Raw genomic sequence first — 22,689 nt, forward strand, 5'->3', positions numbered from 1 at the left:
TGAAGAATAACAAAAATTCTGTATTTATTATAACAAAAGAAGGTCTGTGATAAATAAAAACTAGAAATTTATGCAATAATTGCCACTGGTAAAAATCAACACAAAATATAAAATGTCAACTTTCTTAACAGCCTCATGCCCATATTCTTTATATTTATCACCATATTCATTATAATTAATAACAAGCATCAAGTGAAAGACATCAGTGAAGACATGAACTTATGTATGTTACCATGCTTTATGTACTATCAGAGGTGCTTTGAATTTTTTTTTTAATGTGAGAAATGTTTTGTCATTCAGTTCATGATGCATCTTCAGCCATTCAGGTTGGGCCCCCATTGTTTTTCTTTTCTTTTCTTCTTTTATTTTCTGAAGTCCACATCAACCATATGCCTAAAAAGTAACGAAACAAAACTTTTTCATTGATTTTACCTTTCCAATAACTTAGCTTATGGATTTGCATTACTGGGATCTTATCTGGAAAAAATGGACTACTTTAAATGCTTTCATGGACAACTTGTCTTTGGCACCATTTATGCAGTAACATGTACCAAAACACTAATATGATGTTTAGGTCACAACATCCTGAAAAAGTCATTGAAAAAATGTTCACTTATGATGATGATTCCATACTGATAACATTCTTTGTCATACCAAATAACACTCAGGAGGCTAGCCGCTATGCCAGTCATTTTAAAATCTTTTTTCTTTCACTATCTTGCATGCATTAGCATGGTTATCGTGGACCTTGTCTGCTCCTGCAAAGTAAATCTTGACTGACATAGCATCAAATAATAAAACATGAAATGTCATGTTAAGTTTTTTTTTTCATTTTATCAGAAGCTGAGTTTTTAGGCATCTAATGTTAACAAAGGGCTTATTCCCATTGCAACTATCAGTCTACATAGATCGATCAAACTCCATTGGGACTCTCGCTGAATGCCATCACTCAGATAATCATAACAGATTAAAATGCCTCCTCTTGTTTCCAAGGTACTCATTTAATCACCAGGTATTCTGTATTCTACTGAAAGCCAGGAGGAAGCATGTTAATCTGTTAGACTAAGGACATTCAGTCCCCTCGGAGTTGGATCGATCTATATAGAGTGAAAGTGTCAATGGGAATGAGACCTAAAACACTTGACCATGGCCATGTCTGTTTAGTAAAAGTGTGTATGCTTCACTGACAAAATGGGGAAAATTAAGTAAATGAATACAGAATAATGAAAAAGAAGCGCAGCATTACAATGACTAAAATTTATTTTAATAAATATTGAAATAGTTAAAGGAATTTGCAGTGTTACCTCACTACTGTAATAAAATATGAATTTAAGGCAAAAAGCACCTAATTAGTTTGTGATATGTTATATAGTATTTTTTATAGCTTTTATTGAAAATATCACACTGAAGTTGAGGAGTTAGGGGACTCACACATGACAAAAGTAATAATCAGCATAAAAAATATATAGACATACACAACTACAACAGAGAGAGCCTGACAGTCTGACACTTAAGAAGAGGAAGAAAAAATAAATTTAAATTGTATCTCTCAAAGTCAGTTCCTCTGATCATTATCATTCACCAAATTTAATCTAAAATCATATAATGTCAGAGATATGTCACATCAGAGTAAAACCAAACTCCAATCCACAAGAGAGAAACAATTGCATGCTGCCACTGCTTTAACTCCGTGGCATCAATCCTGAAAAGAATGCTGCTGTCATCCAAAAAGCCAAGCTTAATACAACTCTGTTTTTGATTCAATGAGTAAGGTCAGGGCTAGGAGGCGTAAACAGTATATATGGAGAGATTTAATAACCAGCAACACAGAAACATGACAGAACTGGTTTCCCTCGCTAATGTACTTATAAGGAGGATGTCCATACTTCTTTCTTTGACACTTAAGTTCAAGCTGATAGTAAACTTTGACATGCAATCTATGCATAAACTGATATAAGCAAACTTACTGATTTATCAGGATAAAAAGGGAATGCAGTTGTATCTCATATTGTGTAAATTAAAAGTAATGTCAGAACAAGAGGAAAATGTAAAGGTTATTTAAGACAGTGCATTTCCACAATAACTAAATTCATATTAAAACAAAAAGATGAAAAAAAAGAAAAATCTACAATATATTGTCAAAAGTCCCCCATAGATCAGTTGTGTTGAATATAATCGATATGAAGGTAATTGTTTTAAACAAATTACTTCAATGCAACATATTGTACCTTTGAAACTATTCCTTGATGCCCATTGCCATAATTTAATTTTTACTGTTTCCAAATACAATTTCCGTTTTGAATTTTAGGTGGTGTCAACCAAAATCTGTAGCCAACTCTTCCCATCAAACACCACTATGTGCCATCTTGAATTTATTTCAATGTTTCTTTTTTTAACAAATGCAGTTTTAACTTTTTAAACACATATTGAAGTTATATAATGCTAATCAATAGCAAAACTTTGCTGCGCTTGATACAAAACAACTGCCTATTTTGCCTTTGTGAAATGTAGGAAGCAGTCATCTACCTCCCCCTCCAACAATGGGAAAATTAGCAGTGGATCTATATTCTGTACACCTCATTCTTATGCATAGGCACAATTTCTACAGTAACTGAGGACCTATAGCAATTTGACTTCACTGGATTGAATTTCCCCCATTAACTGACCACCCTAGCAGATAAATGCACAGGGCATATAGGTACATGCATAAATCTAAAACTTCCACAGAGACCACACAGTCAACTAGTTTGATGTTCATGTTTACAATTCAATGAAAACATCTAAATTCTAGTCTAGTTCTGAGAGAGAGAGAGAGAGAGAGAATGAGAGAGAGAGAGAGAGAGAGAGAGAGAGGTGTGTGTGGGGGGGGGGGAGGGGGGGGACTGAGTGCACTTCACTATCAAGTGTAATTTCCATGCATTGATGTATTATTAACAAGACAGACACTGAGAACAGTTCCTTGCATCAAATTTCCATTGCAATATATCATGACTGAAAAACATAGTGGCATCTATTTTGATCTCTGCACTGCTTCTTGTTTTTTAAGTCATGAGTGTTTTGAAAAATGAAAAAAACATGAAAATTAGAGCAGAGATGATTCGAGGTCTATGTCACTGTCTTTTATAAAATATCCTTGCTATATTTCCATATTTCTTTGCACAAAAATAAATTATTTTAAATAAAATGAAAGTTCCATTTAAGATAGCTATAAAACTTTGACATTTGAAATATTTCAATAATATATATTATGGGTAAATAATTTTTTTTCTGCACAACCTTTTATTAAATTCTATTTTAAAGGCTTTTATGAATAATCTTCAACAGTCAATAACATCCAATTTTACATTTTAATTTCTTCTGTCCCAGTGAAAACTAAAAGTTATGGCTTTAGTTAAAAAAAAACATAGGTGGGATTGAAAATACGCCTAGGATAGGCTCTCTTTTTATTTCTTTCCAATGATATAAAATCTTTGAAATAAAAGCAATGAGAACCACAAAATGTACGGCTACCTTTCCAGGTTACCTTATACAATAATTAACAATATAACCCCAAATAGTTCAAACACAAATGTCTCTGCACTAAGAGTATATTGGGAAAAAAAGTCCTGTTCGATCTTCCCACCATTTTTCCAAATACCCCCATGTGTCCTTCCTCACTGCTCATTATCGAGGACTGTGATCCATCACTCTGTGTTTTCACTGCATACTGGAAACACTAGACATCATTTGTATACAATTTCATTACGTGAAAAAAGTACATGTGTTTTGCATGAAGACAGATCATTTCCTGCACTCCAAAACACAAAAGTAAACTTCCCATTTTTCACAGCCAAAACATTGCATGGTCACATGACCTTTTTTTCATCCCTTCTTGATAATGATAAGTCGAGCCCATACGTGAGGTTAAAACGTTATTAGTTGTTTCTTTAGAAGTGCATTAGAGTGCCATCCACCTCTTGTACGAGGGCCAATGTGTAAAAAAATACATTTGTTTTATATCTAATTACATTAATCTTAAATTAACTTTTTCGAACCTCTTTTAAACAAAAATGTCTGCTGCAGTTCAAAAGATGTGATTTTTTTAAAAGAAGTTATATGCAATTAAATAACCTTTACAAAATGAGTTGTTTTTTAATACTTAATACTTAAATACTTAAAGTTTTGTATGGTAAAAATGATGCAAATATTTTCCTTAATACCAAAATTTTAAAGTATGTTAATAAATGCTTCACATACAATTTATTCTTAAATATATAATTGTAGATTACTATAAGAAATCCCAGGTAATTTGGGAGAGGACGAAATTGCATACTATCCCTATAAGATCTGCATGACTTTCTTTTACGGATGAATACTGTCCTTCTTTATTTCTGATGTCATGACACAAAGTGACACAATTTTCATAGTTTTAAAGGTAAACACTTAGTGCCATACACACACTTAGACTATTGCAGCCATATCAGATTTACCTACTTCTTCACTTTTTCTCACAGTGTTGCAGGATCTTAGAATGATTTTGGTGATTAAGGCCCCCAAACGTCAAATTATTCCTTTCTGCAGCATATGTGTTGGAAGCTGGTCTGCTTTATGTGCTAATCTTGCACATGTGAGATGGGAAGGCTGAAACAACATACATGTACAGTATGCAGAACTCCTGAAAGAGGGAGGGGAGAGAGAGGGAAGAGCGCAGAGAGAAAGGGAGAGAGAGATAAAGACAAAAGGTGCAGGCCCGTAGCCAGCAATTTCAAAAGGGGGGTTCTTTTTCTGAAAAAGTGGACCTTTTCCCATAAAAACTTCATGTACCTAGATCAAATTTTACCCAGAGTGGACCTTTTTCCAGCAAAAGGGGCGGTTCTTTCGAACCCCCCGAACCCCCCCTGGCTACGGGCCTGAGGTGGATAATGCTTATGTTTCACAAGTTAGAATGAAGAGAGAGAGAGAGAGAGGGGAAATAAGGGAGAAAAAGAGGGCAGAGAGAGAGGGAAAGAAGGAGAGAGAGAAAGAGGACAGAAAGAGGGTGCAGAGAGAGAGAGAGAGAGAGAGAATAGGGTAGACAGAGAGAGAGAGAGAGAGAGAGAGAGAGAGAGAGATTTAAGGTGGTGTAAGGAAAATTCTAAACAAATGTTTTTGAGTGACTGCTCAAAAATGCAGCAACAGGTGCTGGATTAAATGCATTTATAGGGCTTAAGAACAGTTTCACAAGTAATCATATGCATTTTCTATCATTTAATCAGTGAAAAACAGGCCTAAATGCATAATTAAAATTTGCCTCCAAAATATCAACTCATGTCACAGAGACATACAGAAATGATCTTATACTGTATTTTGTCATACTGTTCTTTTTTGACAACTGCAATAGTGTCTCTAACCTATATTCTCGACACACTGCACCAATTCTTTTTGAAGGGACGGAAATGTCATAGTAAATCCAACCTGATGCCTATCTTCTGCAATCAGGACTTATCTGTCAGTTTCGTATATTTCTTTCTGCTGACAAAGACATAATTACTTCACTTTTCCTGAGTTTTATGGCAGCCCGTTTCCCCTTAGAATATCGACTGTGCACAGGTCACGCATTACCATATCCAGATTTCATGGCACATGTATTAAACAAAACCTCCACAAAACATGGATGAGTATATTAAGTGGGTGTATTGTAAGTCAATATTTACAGCTTTACATAAAAGTAAAATTCTGAGAAAAATCAATAAAAATACAAATAAATACATTATATATCTATTTGATTTCAATTTCTTAAAATATATTTTTATTTATTAAGGCAATTTCTTTTAGCATGGAATCAAGTCCACGACACAATACTGTACAAATGTTAGCATATGTCACCCCTAGTCCAAGGGCCCACCCTCTGTGTACTTCAAATTTCTAGATGACACAGCTGATCATGTGACATCCGCTATAATTATGTCTGTGGTACACCACTCACCGGAACAGTGTGGTTATAAATTATCATAACTGATCTTTTTATTCATGTTCTCCTTACAAACCTAAAACACAAATCTAAAATGGCCTAGGTGATGTAAGTAGTGCTAAATTTAGCTCATTATCAACCTAAAAACAAATCTAAAGTGAACTAAGTGATGTAAATAGTGTCAAATTTAGATGGCCTTGTTATGGGTCTTCCAAAGGCGGTTGCCTTGAAAAATTAATAAAAGGGAAAAATGAACAATCTAAACAATTTCACAATATTAGCCTTGGATGATAAAAAAAAAAAAAAAAGAAAAAAAGAAAAAAAAGGCCAACATATTTTTACAATATTGGCCAAGGGTAAATATCAGCCTGGATGTAATACTGTTATTTAAGGCTGTAAGATATCCTCTGTACAATTCTGATACAATACTTTTAATTTAACCTGAATACGTATAATAAAGTAATAAACTGGGATCTGTTTTAAAAATGAATTTTTAACTCAGTAAGTATAAACTCTTAGACTAAAGTTTTAGTCTACTTTGACCGGGCCAAGATAAATCATTAGTAGTATAATTAAATGAAATATGGTGCTACGTAAAATGCAAAGGTAATGCTTCAGGCCAACACTTTTTTCATTTATGTTGGCCATGCAATGAACAAATCGGGCAGAGTTTTTGGATCGAAACGTTTGATCAATTTTCAGTTTTAAGATAACTTATGTGACAATAACATGACTCCAAATGATAACATGAAATCAGACAAAATTTTTAATTGAAAAGTTTGATCAATTTTCAGTTTTAAGATAACATGTGTAACAATAACATATGACTCCAAGAGCACTGTGAGCACATATTTAGACAATTTTCTCTGTCTGAGCCAAAATGTGAAAACAAAATGTGAAAACAAAATGTGAAAACTTGCTCTTGTTAATTTGCAGAGTAATGATGTAAGTTTGGTTTGGTGCATGTCACCATAATAGAATTCAAGGAAAAACACCTCAGTCACATCCTGTGTGATTAAATTCATAATCTTAATAATGTGGGTAGTGATAATCAAAGCATCCTTTTTAAAACTGGAAACAGGTGCATCTAATAATGCTATTGTACTTGTTGCTAATATTTTCCATTGAAGTCAATTGTACTCCTAACAGTGGCAATAAGGTGACAAATACGTGGGCAGTAGTTGTTGAGGAAAGCAGTCTTTTACGCAGTTAACGTGAAAAAATATATCATATTGAAATTTTGCTGTAAAGTGTTGAGGACGTCATTTTAAACAAATTGGTCTTTCAGTGCATGGTAAATAAAAGTGAAAAATTCTACAATATTGGATTCTCATTTCAGACATCTATACAATAAACTTATTTGCCACAAATGTACAATTAAACTAAAACATACTAAGTTGTTTGGTACAGTGATGGAATATAAATAGCTTCACTCAGTCAACCTTTCATTATTTCTTTCTTTTATTCTTTTTATTTATTTACTTATAATTTTTTTTTTTTGGGGGGGGTGGGGGGTGAAACTTCTGAAGCTGGTAGGAGGAGGGAACAAGTATCTTGCACTCCTCACCCCCCAGTTCTGCCACTGTAAACAGTGGTGACAGTCTCACATCATAACTACACACCACGGTGACACAGATACCATGTCAATCTCATCCTCTCTAAACTGACTTGCTAGGCAAAGTTTTTGAACAAAAAGTTTAATCAATTTTCAGGTTTAAGTTAACTTGTGTGACAATAACATGACTCCAAGAGCACTGCGAGTACATATTTGGACAATTTTCTCTGTCTGAGTCAAAATGTGAAAACTTGCTCTAGTTCATTCGCAGAGTAATGATGTAAGTTTGGTTTGGTGGATGCACCATAACCTTCTCTTCTATAGAATTCAAGGAAAAACACCTCAGACATATCCTTTCTTCATGATTAAATCCATAATCATAATATTGTGGGTAGTGATAATCAAAGCATCCTTTTTAAAACTGGAAACAGACGCATCTAATAACGCCATTGTACTTGCTGCTAATATTTTCAATTAAAGTCAATTGTACTCCTAACAGTGGCAGTAAGGTGACAAATACGTGGGCAGTAGTCATTGAGGAAAGCAGTCTTTGATGCAGTTAACGTGAAAAAATAAATCATATTGAAATTTTGCTGTCATGTGTTGAGGACATGATTTTAAACAAATTGGTCTTTTAGTACATGGTAAATAAAAATGAAAAATTCTACAATATTGGATCCTCATTTCAGACATCTAAACAATAAACTTATTTGCCACATATGTACAATTGAACTAAAGAAATATATATATATATATATATATGTAATTGGGGCCTAAAGGTTTTGCTGGGGTGGGTGATTGGCAGAGTGGTGGGGGAAGGGAGAGAGGAAGAAGGACAGAAAAAAATATATTTGCTTTGCTTCACTTGGGATCACTGTGCATTTTAACCTAAAACATACTAAGTTGTTTGGCACAGTCATGGAATAACAATAGCTTCACTCAGTCAACCTTTCATTCCTTCTCTCTTTTATTTTTTTAATTCATTTACTTATATTTTTTTTTTTGGGGGGGTGGGGGAGGGGACAAAACTTCTGAAGCTGGTAGGAGGGAGGAACAAGTGTCCATGCACTCCTCACCCCCACCCCCAAGATGATGATCTGCCACTGTAAACAGTGCTGACAGTCTCTCATCATAACTGTCTCACACACCATGATGACACAGATACTATGTCAACCTCATCCTCTCTAAACTGATTTGCAAGGCAAAGTTTTTGAACAAAAAGTTTGATCAATTTTCAGTTTTAATTTAACTTGTGTGACAATAACATGACTCCAAGAGCACTGTGAGCACTTGTTTTGACAATTTTCTCTGTTTGAGCCAAAATGTGAAAACTTGCTCTTCTTCATTCACAGAGTAATGATGTAAGTTTGGTTTGGTGCATGTCACCATAACCTTCTCTTCTATAGAATTCAAGGAAAAACACCTCAGTCACATCCTGTGTGATTAAATCCATAATCATAATAATGTGGGTAGTGATAATCAAAGCATCCTTTTTATAACTGGAAACAGACGCATCTAATAACGCCATTGTACTTGCTGCTAATATTTTCAATTAAAGTCAATTGTACTCCTAACAGTGGCAGTAAGGTGACAAATACGTGGGCAGTAGTTGTTGAGGAAAGCAGTCTTTTACGCAGTTAACGTGAAAGAAATAAATCATATTGAAATTTTGCTGTCATGTGTTGTGGATATGATTTTAAACAAATTGGTCTTTCAGTACATGGTAAATAAAAATAAAAAATTCTACAATATTGGATACTCATTTCAGACTTCTATACAATAAACTTATTTGCCACATATGTACAATTAAGCTAAAGAAATATATATATGTAATTGGGGCCTAAAGGTTTTGCTGGGTGGTTGGTTGGTGGGTGGTTGGCAGAGGGGGGGAGGGGGGGAGGGAGAGAGGAAGAAGGACAGAAAAAAATATTTGCTTTGCTTCACTTGGGATCACTGTGCATTTTAACCTAAAACATACTAAGTTGTTTGGCACAGTGATGGAATAATAATAGCTTCACTCAGTCAACCTTTCATTATTTCTTTCTTTTATTCTTTTTATCTATTTACTTCTATCTCACACACCTAAAAAAAAAAAAAAAAAGCATATTGAAAATGTGTTTCCATGTGTTGAGGATGTGATTTTTTTTTTAAATTCGTCTTTGGGTGCATGGTTATTGAAAAATTATACAATGCTGGATCCTCATTTGGGAACCCTATACATAAAAATGTATATGATACATATGTTCAACAATTAAAAAATATATGGAAGTGGGAAGAGCACACAAATCAAAAATTTCTGCCTGACTTCATTGTGGTTATTGCATATTTAAAATAGATTAAATTTGTATGGCACATTTATGAAAAACTAATAGCTTCATTCAGTAAACCTTCCTTTTTTTTTGGGGGGGGGGGGGGGGAGTGGTGGTGGTGAGGGGGAGGTGAAAGTTCTGAACCTGGGAGGAGGGGGGAACAAGTGTCCATGCACTCTTCACCCCTCCCCACCCCCAGATCTGCCATTGTAAACCAAGACAGTGCTGACTTAACTGTCTCAAACACCACAGTGACACAGATACCGTGTCAACCTCATCCTCTCTTAACTGATTTGCAAGGCAAAGTTAACAGCTTAATGATAGCCACTTGAATCCAAAAAATATTGATGTTAATTTGTAAACAATGGACTGTTTCCTGTTCTTAGGAAGTCTGTGGAATGAATCTCAAACAGTGTTCTTTATTTCTCTCAAAATGCTATGCTGCAGATTAGAGGCTTAATGGCATATTAAAAGTACACAAGGCATGGAAATCACAAAACAAATACACTTAAAAATGACATTATAGGATAAGAGATAAAATAAAAAAAATTGAAATGACAATTTCCATGTCGATTTATTAACATAGAGCCTATTCATATATTTTTATCGATTGATTGTATGGAAAAAATTACCAAAATAATTTTAAATAAAGCCAAAAATTTAAAATCAAATACACTGTGCTTTATGTATTAGGCCACAGCTCAACTTGGTTGTGAACATTGGGCCCAAGTACTGATGCACTGACACTGACAAGTAGACTGACACATATGTTTTTGCTTATATCGCTCCATGATATTCTTAAAACCTTCAACCTCTGATGAACTGATTCAGTAAAACTTTGGAGATCATCTTTCTGATGATCTATACTAAATCAGCCTTATCATCAGCATCATCTGAACATCTCCTAACATACTGTAATATTAATCAGTGAGCAGGACGGGATTCCACTTAGCATAACACTATCAGATATAGTCCTTAATATTATGTAAGGTGTGAAGAATCCTTACAGCATCAGTGAATCTATCTTCTTTGATGTTACTAATGAGGAAGGTTAAGCCTATTTAGGTTATGTATTCTTCCAATAGCAACCAGAAAGAAGCTGTTACATGTATTAGTATTTGGCTTCTCTGATATATCAAACAGAAAGAGGATTTCTGTCTATCATTTTATCCATCACTTTCTTTTAGGAACACCTTAGATCCACCATGTATCATAGGGTCCAAGTCATCACACATAAGTAAAATTTATTGATTGTGTCTAAAGTATCTAACAAGATTGAGGTACAGTCTATCTTATCATGGCTTCTTTTAATCATCAAACAGCTAAAGTGATTTTAATTCTATTATGAACATATTTACTGATGGTTATCTTCAAAGTGAACAGGAATTACTATTAAATCTTTAATTGTGGTACCATGTTTGGTCAACACCAAAAAACCTGCTCAATTCGTATAAACTTATTTACTGATGCTATCCTCTTCAGATACCAGTAACAGGATTAATTTAAACACAAAACACTTCAAAGGGATATATATGATTAAATCTGTGATAATTTTTAACACAGTGCATTAGAGTTCTTTGAGGATTCAGAGTTGAGTTTCATTTTATTACTTCATAATCTGATGCTATCAGAAAATATAATGTTCCCCTGTTTAATGTATGTGATAATTGTATGCAATACATAAATAATAAATAAAATCCAATGCAATTTACAAACTAATTTAAACAATATTTTCTTTACCTTACATATATATATATATATATATATATATATATATATATATATATATATATATATATATATATATATATATATATATATATATATATATATATATACACACACACACACACACACACACACACACACACACACACACACACACACACATACATACACACTGAGTAAATATTGTTAATAAAAAATTTGTTATACCATGTATAATAAGTCCAGGATTTTACTAAGAAACAAATACTGGAAAGGTAAAAATTATAGGTAAAGAACTGAGATTTTTAGAAAAATAACTATATTTTCAATAATCATACTTTATCGCTCCTTATTAATGACAAAAAACTTAACAAACCAATAACAACAAAACTGACAGACTATAAATACAGTATCCCCATACTGCGAGACATCAAGACTCATTCCTTATATAGAAACCTGAAGGTTTCGTCTGAAAAGGTCAGCTAAAGCCACCCACCACAACCACTGAAATATTCATGTACACCAATGGGGCTGAACAGGCCCTTTGATCTGTAATTCAATTAAATAGTCTCATTAGGCTGATTTACAATGAATAAGAAGATGCTATTTGATCTGTAGCCACAGCTGTGATATTTGGGGGGGGGGGGGGGGCGCACTGGACTTAAAACTCTGACAATTTTGTTTTTGCATGGAGCATTCACGTTGCATCTCTATTTTTTGTCATTAAGGTAAAAAAATGTATGGTACCCTACAAACATTCTGTTCCTATATTTTATTTCTATGCAACTGAGCTGCATCAAGGGACAAAGATATAGCTGAGGATGTCATATTGTTATGTACTACTATCTAAAATGTAGATATACCAAATATACTAAAATTAAAATCTTTTTTAGATACAAATGCTGATCCAAAAATCAAATAAATTACATTTTAACATGAGTTTACACATTTTCTAAATTCAGACAAAATAATTTCGAAACTTCAAAGATGCCAATTATTTCTTTCACTTCAGGGTGCTGCAGTTAGCTGCGTGATCAAAACACTCCATTATTTTAAACCCTTTGAGCTTCACTTGGGGTGTACCTATATTTTGACAGGGTAGGACCCAAACATGAAGTCCCAGTGCTTGTGTAATGCTATCCTAGATGTCATTAATGGAAATGTAGCACAATTTCAATTCAGTATTTATTACAATATTTTAGTAGGGCTGTGAATATTGAACATCCCACTGACCTTGCTTGCGAAATGTGAAATATCACATTTGTTACTTCACAAATCATTCTGTTGTGGGTATGTTGGAAGAACTTTCAATCACATCAAATATTAAGTTTATACATACACATGACACTATATTTCATTTTTATTGATCATCACAGACTAATTTATTTTATTCTCTTTTTAAAGCAGGTGTCTGCTGAGAAAAAAAAGCCTGGCAGAATCAATACCTGCCTGAGAATGGCCATCAGCTAAACTTGACTTAAACAGCCTCACTCTTATTCTCTATTCCATAATTATTTTCATGCTTAATAAATGTCAATTTTTATGGTTCTAAACGGTAAAGGTAATGATGCTGCCTAGGGATTAAATGCATCAAATTGTAAGAAAAACACTGAATTACACCAAAGCATTGTCATCCAAGCAGTAATAACTGTCTGCAAGATTTGGGCATAGAGCAAAGAGGAGCGCACACTCATCTATCAATGACAGCCTAAGACAATGCTTAAACAACTTTGAAATTTGCTTCAGTCCCAAATCCATGCCAAGTTTCTATGTTGAAAATAACAATTAGTTTGTCGTTCATCTTTATGTGTTTCTATTGATAGATACTGGTGCCAGAAATTTTGTCAACTGTCAAAATACCTGCCTTCCCCACAGGTCAAGGTGGTGTAGGTCAACTTAAAAAAAGTATCCATTGGTCATTTATGAAATGAAAACTTTAAAGTATACATAATGTTATTAAATATCATAATAAAAAAGATTCGCCAAAGATATTGTAAAGGTGTGTAATTGTGTTAGTGTGCAGTGTGATGTTTTCTCATTGTTATAAACATCTAGACAAACTGTGATCATCTTTTGTTGTTATTTTCCATTTGTCACCCTCTTTGCTTCATAAACTCGCTCCACTTTTGACAATGGACGTCTCTAACTAGAGCTTTTCATAAAAACTGACTAAAGATGTCATTTCAGGGATTCTTTTTATTCCTAAACAATTAAACAAAAACATAAGATGTTTTTATAGATCTACTAATATTATAAGAAACTACCTGAATAGAATGCTGCTGTTACAAACAATTCATCTAGGCAGTCAGCCTACTTGGTTCCTATGATTTGTAAGATTTCAAATTTCATAAACTAATTAAAAAACTAAGTATTGTCAGTCAGTTTCAAATTTATTTATTCAAAGGCTAATTAATGATGGAAATGTCAATGAGGACATATGCCACATTCAGTCCGAACTATTAAAACAAAACTCCGCACTGTGTCAATTCAGTGAGGTTTTCAAACAAAACTCAGCACTATGTTACCAGGGTCAATGTGGTCAAGCTGTACCCTAACAGTGGACTGGTCAGTGACAGCAGGAAATGGACATAAGTGCAAGGTGTCTTCTGTTTTCCATGATTTGGCAGCAGGCTTCAGTCAACAACTGTCAGTGTTGTGCATGTCTTCTGATATAATTATTGGTGACGGGTGGGGACATCTTGACAACTGACATCTGCTGGCTGCTGTTTGATTCTCACAGAAACTGATAAAGATGTACATGTACATTTTGTTTTATTCCTTTAAAAGCAGTTGTCTGCAGTCTTTAGAGTGTGTGACCCCCAAAAGAAAAATGATGAAAAGCAGATATATGAGTACATTCAAAGGAGAAAGATACAGTTGTGTGTATGACAACTAATGCTTGAAGATTGATAGAAAGTGAATACTAATGGTTCCAAGAAAAATAGTTCAACAAAAACCAAATTGTGCACAAGAAAAAAAATGCATGTCAACGATCATACAGAATATAATTGTGATGCATCTCTTTATAAATTTTATTAGGAAGCAAAATGCACTGTTAAAACTGACCTTGATGTGTCATTTTGCCTAGAGAAAGTAGGATAACATTCAAAACAAGTGAAAGGGTAAGTCTCTAATTCTATTATTCAATGACCATTTCTTTCATCTCTCCCTCTCTCTATCTCTTAATTTTTTTAATTGCCAGGCCAGTTTCAGTGAGACTGCAGATTTTCAGAAGTGAACAGGACAGGGAGATGAGAATGTCTACTGGGCAGTATGTCAACTGACCAGTCTGGCAACATAGGCATTTGGTCAACATTACTACCTTGGGCAGTGACCAGTTAACAAGACAAAGATGAATTACCCCATCTGTTCATACACATGTTCAAACAAACAGAATGTCACCTCTAATTGTGAAGACTAGAACAATATCCAGTACTTGAGCTTGTACCATTACTAAGACTGTCACCCCTCTTGTCCCACCTTGACATATCCTTTCTGTGTACATGTATGGGGTGATTAAATACAGTTTATTGCACTGGGAAATGAATTTATGCCTACGCCAGGCATTTATGCCCAGTTTGGTAAATGATGGGTGGTTAAATCAGAGACCTGTTGCTGTAAAATCCATCCTGTCAAACAAATTTGTTTCACCATTCCACTTGTTTTCAACTCGGACTTTATGAATGAATTGCTATTATTGTGACCCATCATGTTGTGGATGACAATGATTTGGCAATCACTTATTTTATGAAAAAAAAATATAAAGTATACTTTCCAATATAATGTTGTTGTAGTAAAACTGAAGCACCTACATTTTTTAAAAATAAAATGCATTTATGAACAAGTTTGATTTTTGTTAAAGATAATGTTTTTGAGACAAACTGAATGTTGCTAAGAAGTTTGATATTTGAAAAATGTGAGAAAACACCATGATATATAGAGTTATCAAAAGACGTATCTGTCATCCTTGATACAAATATCATGGATGGAAAATAGATAATCAATAACTTGCTGTATTTTCAGGTGTAAATATGTAAATAACTTGAGAAACATCAGACATATTTACATCTAGCATTTTTGAGTACTATGAATTTTGGCAACTCCACACGGCTCATAATCTAACCACACACAAACCAGATCATCACCTAATCGCCCGATTGGAGTTTGCTTTTTGATTCAGCTAACAATATGTGAAACAAGTTCAAAAAGGTCTGGAAATGACATTCTGACAGAGCCTACACTGTATACCCAAGGATTTCACGCAATCTTGCTTTTGCTTGGCACATCAAATCTTTCCATCTTTCCTATATATTCAAACTGAAGTTTACTTTGGGTCAACCTTGGTCCTTGGTTCATCACAGCTATAGAAATAAATGCAGGGAATCGTAAGTACAAAGAAAGGCAATTTTGATGTGTGACTGGTACAAGAAAAAAGTTAAGAAACAACAAACAGAGATCAATTTCATACCTGCTGAGCTATTTCATTGTACAATTTTAAGAACCAATTCTGTCAAAACATGAAATCATTGATATTTTTGATTACCCTTTTCAGTATGTTTGACTGTTCATCAGTGAGCATCAGAACCACGCCTGTTAATGTAAAGTTTATCATCAAAAGATTATTCTACCAGTATTTCCATTTATCCAGTCTTAAAAAATGCATGGTAAGTTTAAAAGAATAAGGAAAAAATCTGTCCCGTTTCCTTCAATTTCTGTTTTTCACTCAATTTTCTTGCTACGTGGGTGTTTATTAATAAATCTGGCACATTTCAGAAGTGAGAGCCTTGGTTGGCTGTGTGGGTTATTCCCCACCTCTCCCAAGGATTAAGTGGAAAAACACTTACACAAGAGAGATAAAGGTGTAAATTTTGCAGACCAGTTTCCTTCAAGTATTGGGGTATCATTTCCAGGACAATTCTACTGCCAGAGAATGATTAACATTATTTAGTGCATATTAATACCTACTGATTGTGTGGGCCTTAGCTTTCATATTAGGTAATTAAGTAATTAAGAATTCAGGCAACTACAAAATATTTTGAATGAATAGATACAAAAGTTCTGATTCTGTGGCATTTGGGAGACCAAATTTGAGAGAAGAAAGCAATTTTATGGATAACTTTTTAATTAAAGTGGTTATTTATACAAGTTAAGGTTCATGTAATATAGATAATCATAATTTAGAAAATATTTCTACCAGTTTCAGAATTACCTTTACACACCAAGACAAAATGGGTTAAGAAAGATGCTGTATTTTTATTTATTTGTGAGTGAATGGAATAAATGTATGTCCTGCATGGCCAAGACTTACAGAAATATATAGAACCTAAAAATTACAAACATTTCTAATCCTTCCTCCCAAAATCTTCAAAAATTAAAGCAATACACCATGCCTATCAGAACCTGGTTTTCCAGCTGTTTACAATAGTCCAGGTAACCCTCCATTTTACTGGTATTTCATTTTTAATAGATGGCATGTGTGAAACAGAAAAGTCCTTGTGGTCAGTAGTGTTTTCTTACTGAGATTCAATAGCCCAGGGTCAGTTGACAAGTGCCAAGCAAATTACCAGACAGGAAAAGCACTGCCAGTCATTCACCATCATATGTCAAAAACACTTGGGTACTTTTCTAGAATCGTGTTACCACATACTCTCAGACAGATTTGGCAATTCTGATTAAGAAATAGCCTCTGGTAATTTTTACAGAATCAGTTATTACTTACTTCAAAAAAGCTTTTTTTTTTTTGTTCGTTATATCAATTTTTCTTTATTATATATTCCCATCAGGAACAATAAAAAACCTAATTGATATAAGCATACAAGGAACTCTGCTAAAGATTTTTACACAATAGCTTGTTGTTCTTTCTTTTCACTTGTAATAAATGAATTATTTTTAAGAAAATGCCACTTACAGTGAGTAACTTCATGTTGTATATAAGATCACTGTCCTTACTGATATTGAGTTTTTTGTGAATTGGTTTATTCATAGCTTAAAAAATTCAACGAAAAAAATATATACATGTACTACATTACACGAAAAGAGAAAAAAAGATGGGGTTAAAAAACTAATAATATTTTATTATTATCAGCAAATCAGAGCAGATTGGGTGAGAAGTGAAAGAGAAAATGAGAAGGTAAACATGTCTGCCACAATATCAGTATCAGCAGCAGACGTCTGCATCAGTAACTCAGAGTCCATGTCCTCTGCATATCCTGCAGCTGCACTGGCAGGAGGGCAGCCATTACACGTCGCTTATCAAGATGTCAAACTGATCATATCTGATAGAAATGACAAATGTGTTATTGGTCAACTGGATGCCAGGTTGATTTAATAGACTGGAAATGGTTCTTATTGGAAAAGGCTTTTAACCAGTGGGGCTTTTTATTCAGCAAATTTGTTCATTTTGCTAGTTTTTGGACAAAAAGGTAAATGGAGGGTGAATATATGCTATTACTCAAAATGGATAAAACACTGACCAATATTTTTGGTGTTTCAGCAATTTGTGTTTGACTGTTGCATTCCTGATCATTTGAGCTGAATGATTTTATAATGTTATTATTGTTTAATACTATCCTTAAGTATTGTTTTAATTATGATTTCAAATCCATATTTTAGCTCCTTTTTATAATTGCTTTATCATGGCCTGGACACCTAGCTGATATCTACAGTCACCAGTAGACTTTTCCACTGATCTGTGACATTAACTAATAAGGTGCAATCAGACAGGAACACACCTAAACTGATTTTGGTCTAAAACATGTCACAAGTTTACCACATGATTTTACTACTTTAATTCCCTTAAGCAATGAGGGATAGATACCCAAATGACAACCAAATACACCTCTAGCTTTTTTGTAATCTATAAAATAATTTTGTTTTAAAGTGCATTCTTAACTGATTATATATATATATATATATATATACCCATAATCTTCCTCTCTTTTCCTGGAGGAAAACTGAAAAAAAATGTGAACACTTATTTACCTTGGACACATACACTTTTTTATAACATTTTCCAATTTTGGAACATTCCAAAAAATTAACTTGGAAGGAGCCTTAGTAAAACACAACATGCACATTATGTGTTATGGTTACAACATAAACACATGGAACATTTTAACTGTGAACCACTTCCTGCAAACAATTTGATTACGAAACCCACAGTCATAACCAATTAGTTGAAAGTTGTAGGCCTAAGGCTGCCAAACTTTCCATGTCAATTCTTTTATTTTGACCCAAATTGATGTGTACCCTGTATCTCAAAACTTTTGGAAAATTAAATCAAGAGTCTGAAGGTTTAGTTGAGAGAAGGACCAGATGGTTGTAGTCAAGTTACTCCATTATTTTTTAGCCCTCGGTTATCAATGCAAAAAACAGGTCAATTTAAGACAATTATTATATTTGAATGTCCCTAATGAATTCATTTGATTGTCCATCATACCAAAACTGGTTTTATTTAGGACAAGTCTGAATGCAGCCAAACAGGTTCTTGCAAATGCTCTGAACAGTCCTGAAACTCAGGGGTGACCATATATTTTTAGGAGTGTAATGAAACTTCCGACACTGTCTTCAACTTCTTTTGGGATTTCACAGGGATAAATTGGGTACCACCTGCTGACATCAGCCCTTAAGACTGCAGGACTACCAGTGTAGGGGCAAACCTTCAAAGCCATTGCCACTTTCTTGCTGTAAATGTAAAATGATTCTTCCTGCAGCAAGGATACATAGTTCAACAGCCACTTTTCTGAAGTCATAAATGTTGGGGAGAAATCTCCTGCTTTTGTGTTTTGCAAGACAGTTTATATTTTAAGAAAAGGTAGAGACTTTTTTATATTTTGATAAGTTTGAAGTTTTTCTTAACATGATATTTCACTCAATGCTTTTTTTCATCTAGGTTGATTTGAATAGAACATATTTTTTCATTATGTAAGTTATTGTTTAACGAATGACATTGAAGTGAGGGTATAAAGGGAATAATTATTTATAATAATTCATAATAATAATTTTGAAACTCACTTTACCTATACTTAAAAGTAGGAAAAAAGTTACAGTTTTCAACTTGTCAATTCAAAATTATTTTTCCATATGACCTTTAAAAAAATGTTTTAGAGTTTGTCTATTAATGCAATTTAAGTACAAATTTTTTTTCAGTTGCAAATGGTTTGAAATTAACTACAATGAATGTGCAGGATTGCTTCAGCTTTAGAGCATTTACCTAAATATATACTTTTTTTGCATGAATTAAATGTTCATATTGCCTCAAAACTTTTTCTTGTATCCCATTAAGATGTGTTCATGTTCCCACAAACACATTTTCTTTATATTTTACATTTTCTATTTCAGTCCAGAATTTTGAGCCATAAGTAAATTTCTAAACCAAGGATATTTTTTGTTTGTATTTTTTTTTCTTTTTGAACAAGCTTGTCTTATATATTTACAAACCTAATGTCTGTTTATTACTGGCGGGTGATTGCAGGTGTAAATCAAAACAATCTCACCTGGTGAATTCCTATTGATATCAGTCGTTATCAAAATTAAATATTTCTATTAAAGCCAAGGCCAACAATACATATTGCAATGCAGCCAGTTTTATCAAAGTGTTGTTTGCATTGTTTTCTTTGTGACTACTTGGGCTGTACCAAGACTTCCCCTTGCACCAGCAGCACTGTTTGTTATAAAATTCACAGAAGAATGTTGCCTTTATAACTAAGTAGGTGATTAAATCAGAAATGGAAGAATACACAAATACGTGGTAAATGGAAAATGATTTGTTACTTATTAAACAAGTTAATGAAAAAGCAACTAAGATGAAAATATTTAACAAAACTGATGAAGCAGGTGATACCAAAGGCATGCATATCCCAGACATAAAAAGTATGAGTTTCATAATCCATATTGAGGGTGCAACTAGACTTTACTGTTTGAAGATTGAATACACAATTGTCACTTCCTCATCACTGGCATCTTGTTTATGGACATTTGTGGAGTTTATATATGATGGGGCTTCTTACCTAATCCAGACAAGAATGACCAAGACACCTAACAACAACAGGAACCATTTTTCACTTGGTGCCTGATAAGTCCACACTTACTGTACTTTGTTGGTATTGCAAATTCTTTACATATATGTATATTTCATACACTTTAGGTTATGTTTTCTCTATGTACATATGTTATTCTGTTTTAACAAAAAAAAAAAAAAACATTTAAATACAATTTTAATAATTAGTATGTTGGTAAGCATGCATTATTTCCCTTCAAAAAGTCTTAAAGTTATCCTTTTTCAAAATATTTTTTTATAGAAATAATAAAAGTACATTTTATTAGAAAGGGTTAATATATTTGTATGTTACTTGTCCAGGCAACTAGAGCATTGCTTGGTAAGAAGAAGTCTGGCATGTTCAGATATTCTCTATGTCTGCCAATGGAAATTTTAAAAAAAAGTTTCTACTGTTCAACTGAATACTCAAATTTTGAACTTGCCAATGATTGAGTCTTTGTCCAACTACATGTAAAACTGTTTATTGCTGTTTATGTCTCCCTACAGTATAGTATCATTTCATTGTCTTCTTTTTCAAATTAATTCAGACACATGGCTCAAATACATGTACATGTCTCATGAGGGTACACTGAGAGGATGGAGAGGAGGTTGCATTATAAGTATTAATATTGATCATGACTTCTGTTCATTTAACTGATTTCCTCCCCCCCCCCCCCCCCAACTCCAACCCCTCTGAATCTATTCCTGCTATTCACCTATCTACAGATCCATTTGTTCATGTCTTATACAACATGACAATTCTTTCCAGGCTGACCATTTGCTGTAGCTCTTGACATTTAATTTCTAGACTCCGTTACAAGTGCTTTCAGCAGATGACCCACTAAGACCAACGTATCACTCACGAAACTTTTATTTTGTTGCCAGGGTCTTGAGTCTCCATAACTGAATGTGCTGTCACCTCACCTAAGTTCTGCAGGTGTTCAATTAAAATCAAATTTAGTCGACAATCAGTTCTATAGACTAAGATATGTGGCAGTAATTGAACTTAAAATTCCTCCAGTGCAGCGTTCATAAAATCATTATCATTTTCCTTTATTTGCAAAAGAGGTGCAGATCGACAAACCCCCATCCTAGTGTACACCTTGCCGCATTTAGCAGATAAAAATAATGATACCCCTCGTAGATAAAACCTTCATAATGTTTTGGAGACTTTCATGTCATCAACTAGGACCATGTAATGACAAAAAGAACCACTGGTAAGATTCCATCTCATTTTCTTACCTTCAGCGTTTATTGAACTCCACAATTTTGTTCTGTACACCTGCATAATCATAAAGATAAAGTCTGGCTTCCAGTTACAACAGATTTTTCATTGTTGTTTAGAGTAATGTCTATGAGCAAAATTCTCCTGTAAATTCCATTTATCAATAAACTAGTCCAGCGATTATCAGAAACCACACATTTTTATCATCCGAACACATACTAGTTTGCTACGTGACAAACTTGCACTAAAAACACTAGCCTCAAAGTAGCATATTTTTACTAATGCTAGAAATATTTACTCAGGCTGAAGGAAATAGAAATATTTGATTACATCTGGCTAATTAATCACTGGTTAAGTGAAAAATCAGTTATTTGTCCAAAACGGAAAAATGCCGTCCAGTGAGTGCAAAAATGCCCTCCTCAGATCCTAGCTTTACTAACATTATTTTAAAAACAATTTGTAATTATCAAATCAATATTAATTTAATCAGCAAACTCCTGTTACTGCAAACAAGGCACTTTTGTATGAGCCTCCACATGTTTTGTTTGCCAACTCGAAGAAATGAGATGTCTAAACTAAAAAGCGCTACATTTGCTGTGTATCAACTCAGTGACAACTTTTGGACCCCATAGCGAGCCGTGTCAACACTGTAGTGTGTGCCTAGCTCATGCATACATGCTTGCCACGAGTGCACGTAGCCATGTTACAGTGGTCAGTTAATGCTGCACGACATGGGCTTAAACAAGTCTCGATACTTGAGGTGCTAACCCGGCCTGTGATAAGACAACATACTGTGGGATTAGAGAGAGGGGATGAGGCAAACATGGAGATTTTTCTCCTGGTTGTTTTAATTTTGTTTCAATGGTTGCATTATAAGAGGCAAAGTAAGAAATGTCACCACCTGTCAATCTTTCTCCACAAAAGAAA

At 33.8% G+C, this 22,689-nt stretch overlaps 1 protein-coding gene across 1 annotated transcript in view; it reads right to left on the reverse strand.

Moving 5' to 3' along the window:
- Window positions 1-22,689, reverse strand: part of LOC106166918 (NEDD4 family-interacting protein 1) — a 50,054-nt gene continuing 27,365 nt past the window's right edge. The window contains exon 8 of the mRNA XM_087007487.1: window positions 1-393. The gene's annotated coding sequence lies outside the window, so the exon portion shown is untranslated. The remainder of the gene's footprint in view (window positions 394-22,689) is intronic.

This window comes from Lingula anatina, chromosome 3, assembly GCF_051362555.1.
Source record: "Lingula anatina isolate TDL-2025a chromosome 3, LinAna3.0, whole genome shotgun sequence".
NCBI classification, from domain to species: domain Eukaryota; kingdom Metazoa; phylum Brachiopoda; class Lingulata; order Lingulida; family Lingulidae; genus Lingula; species Lingula anatina.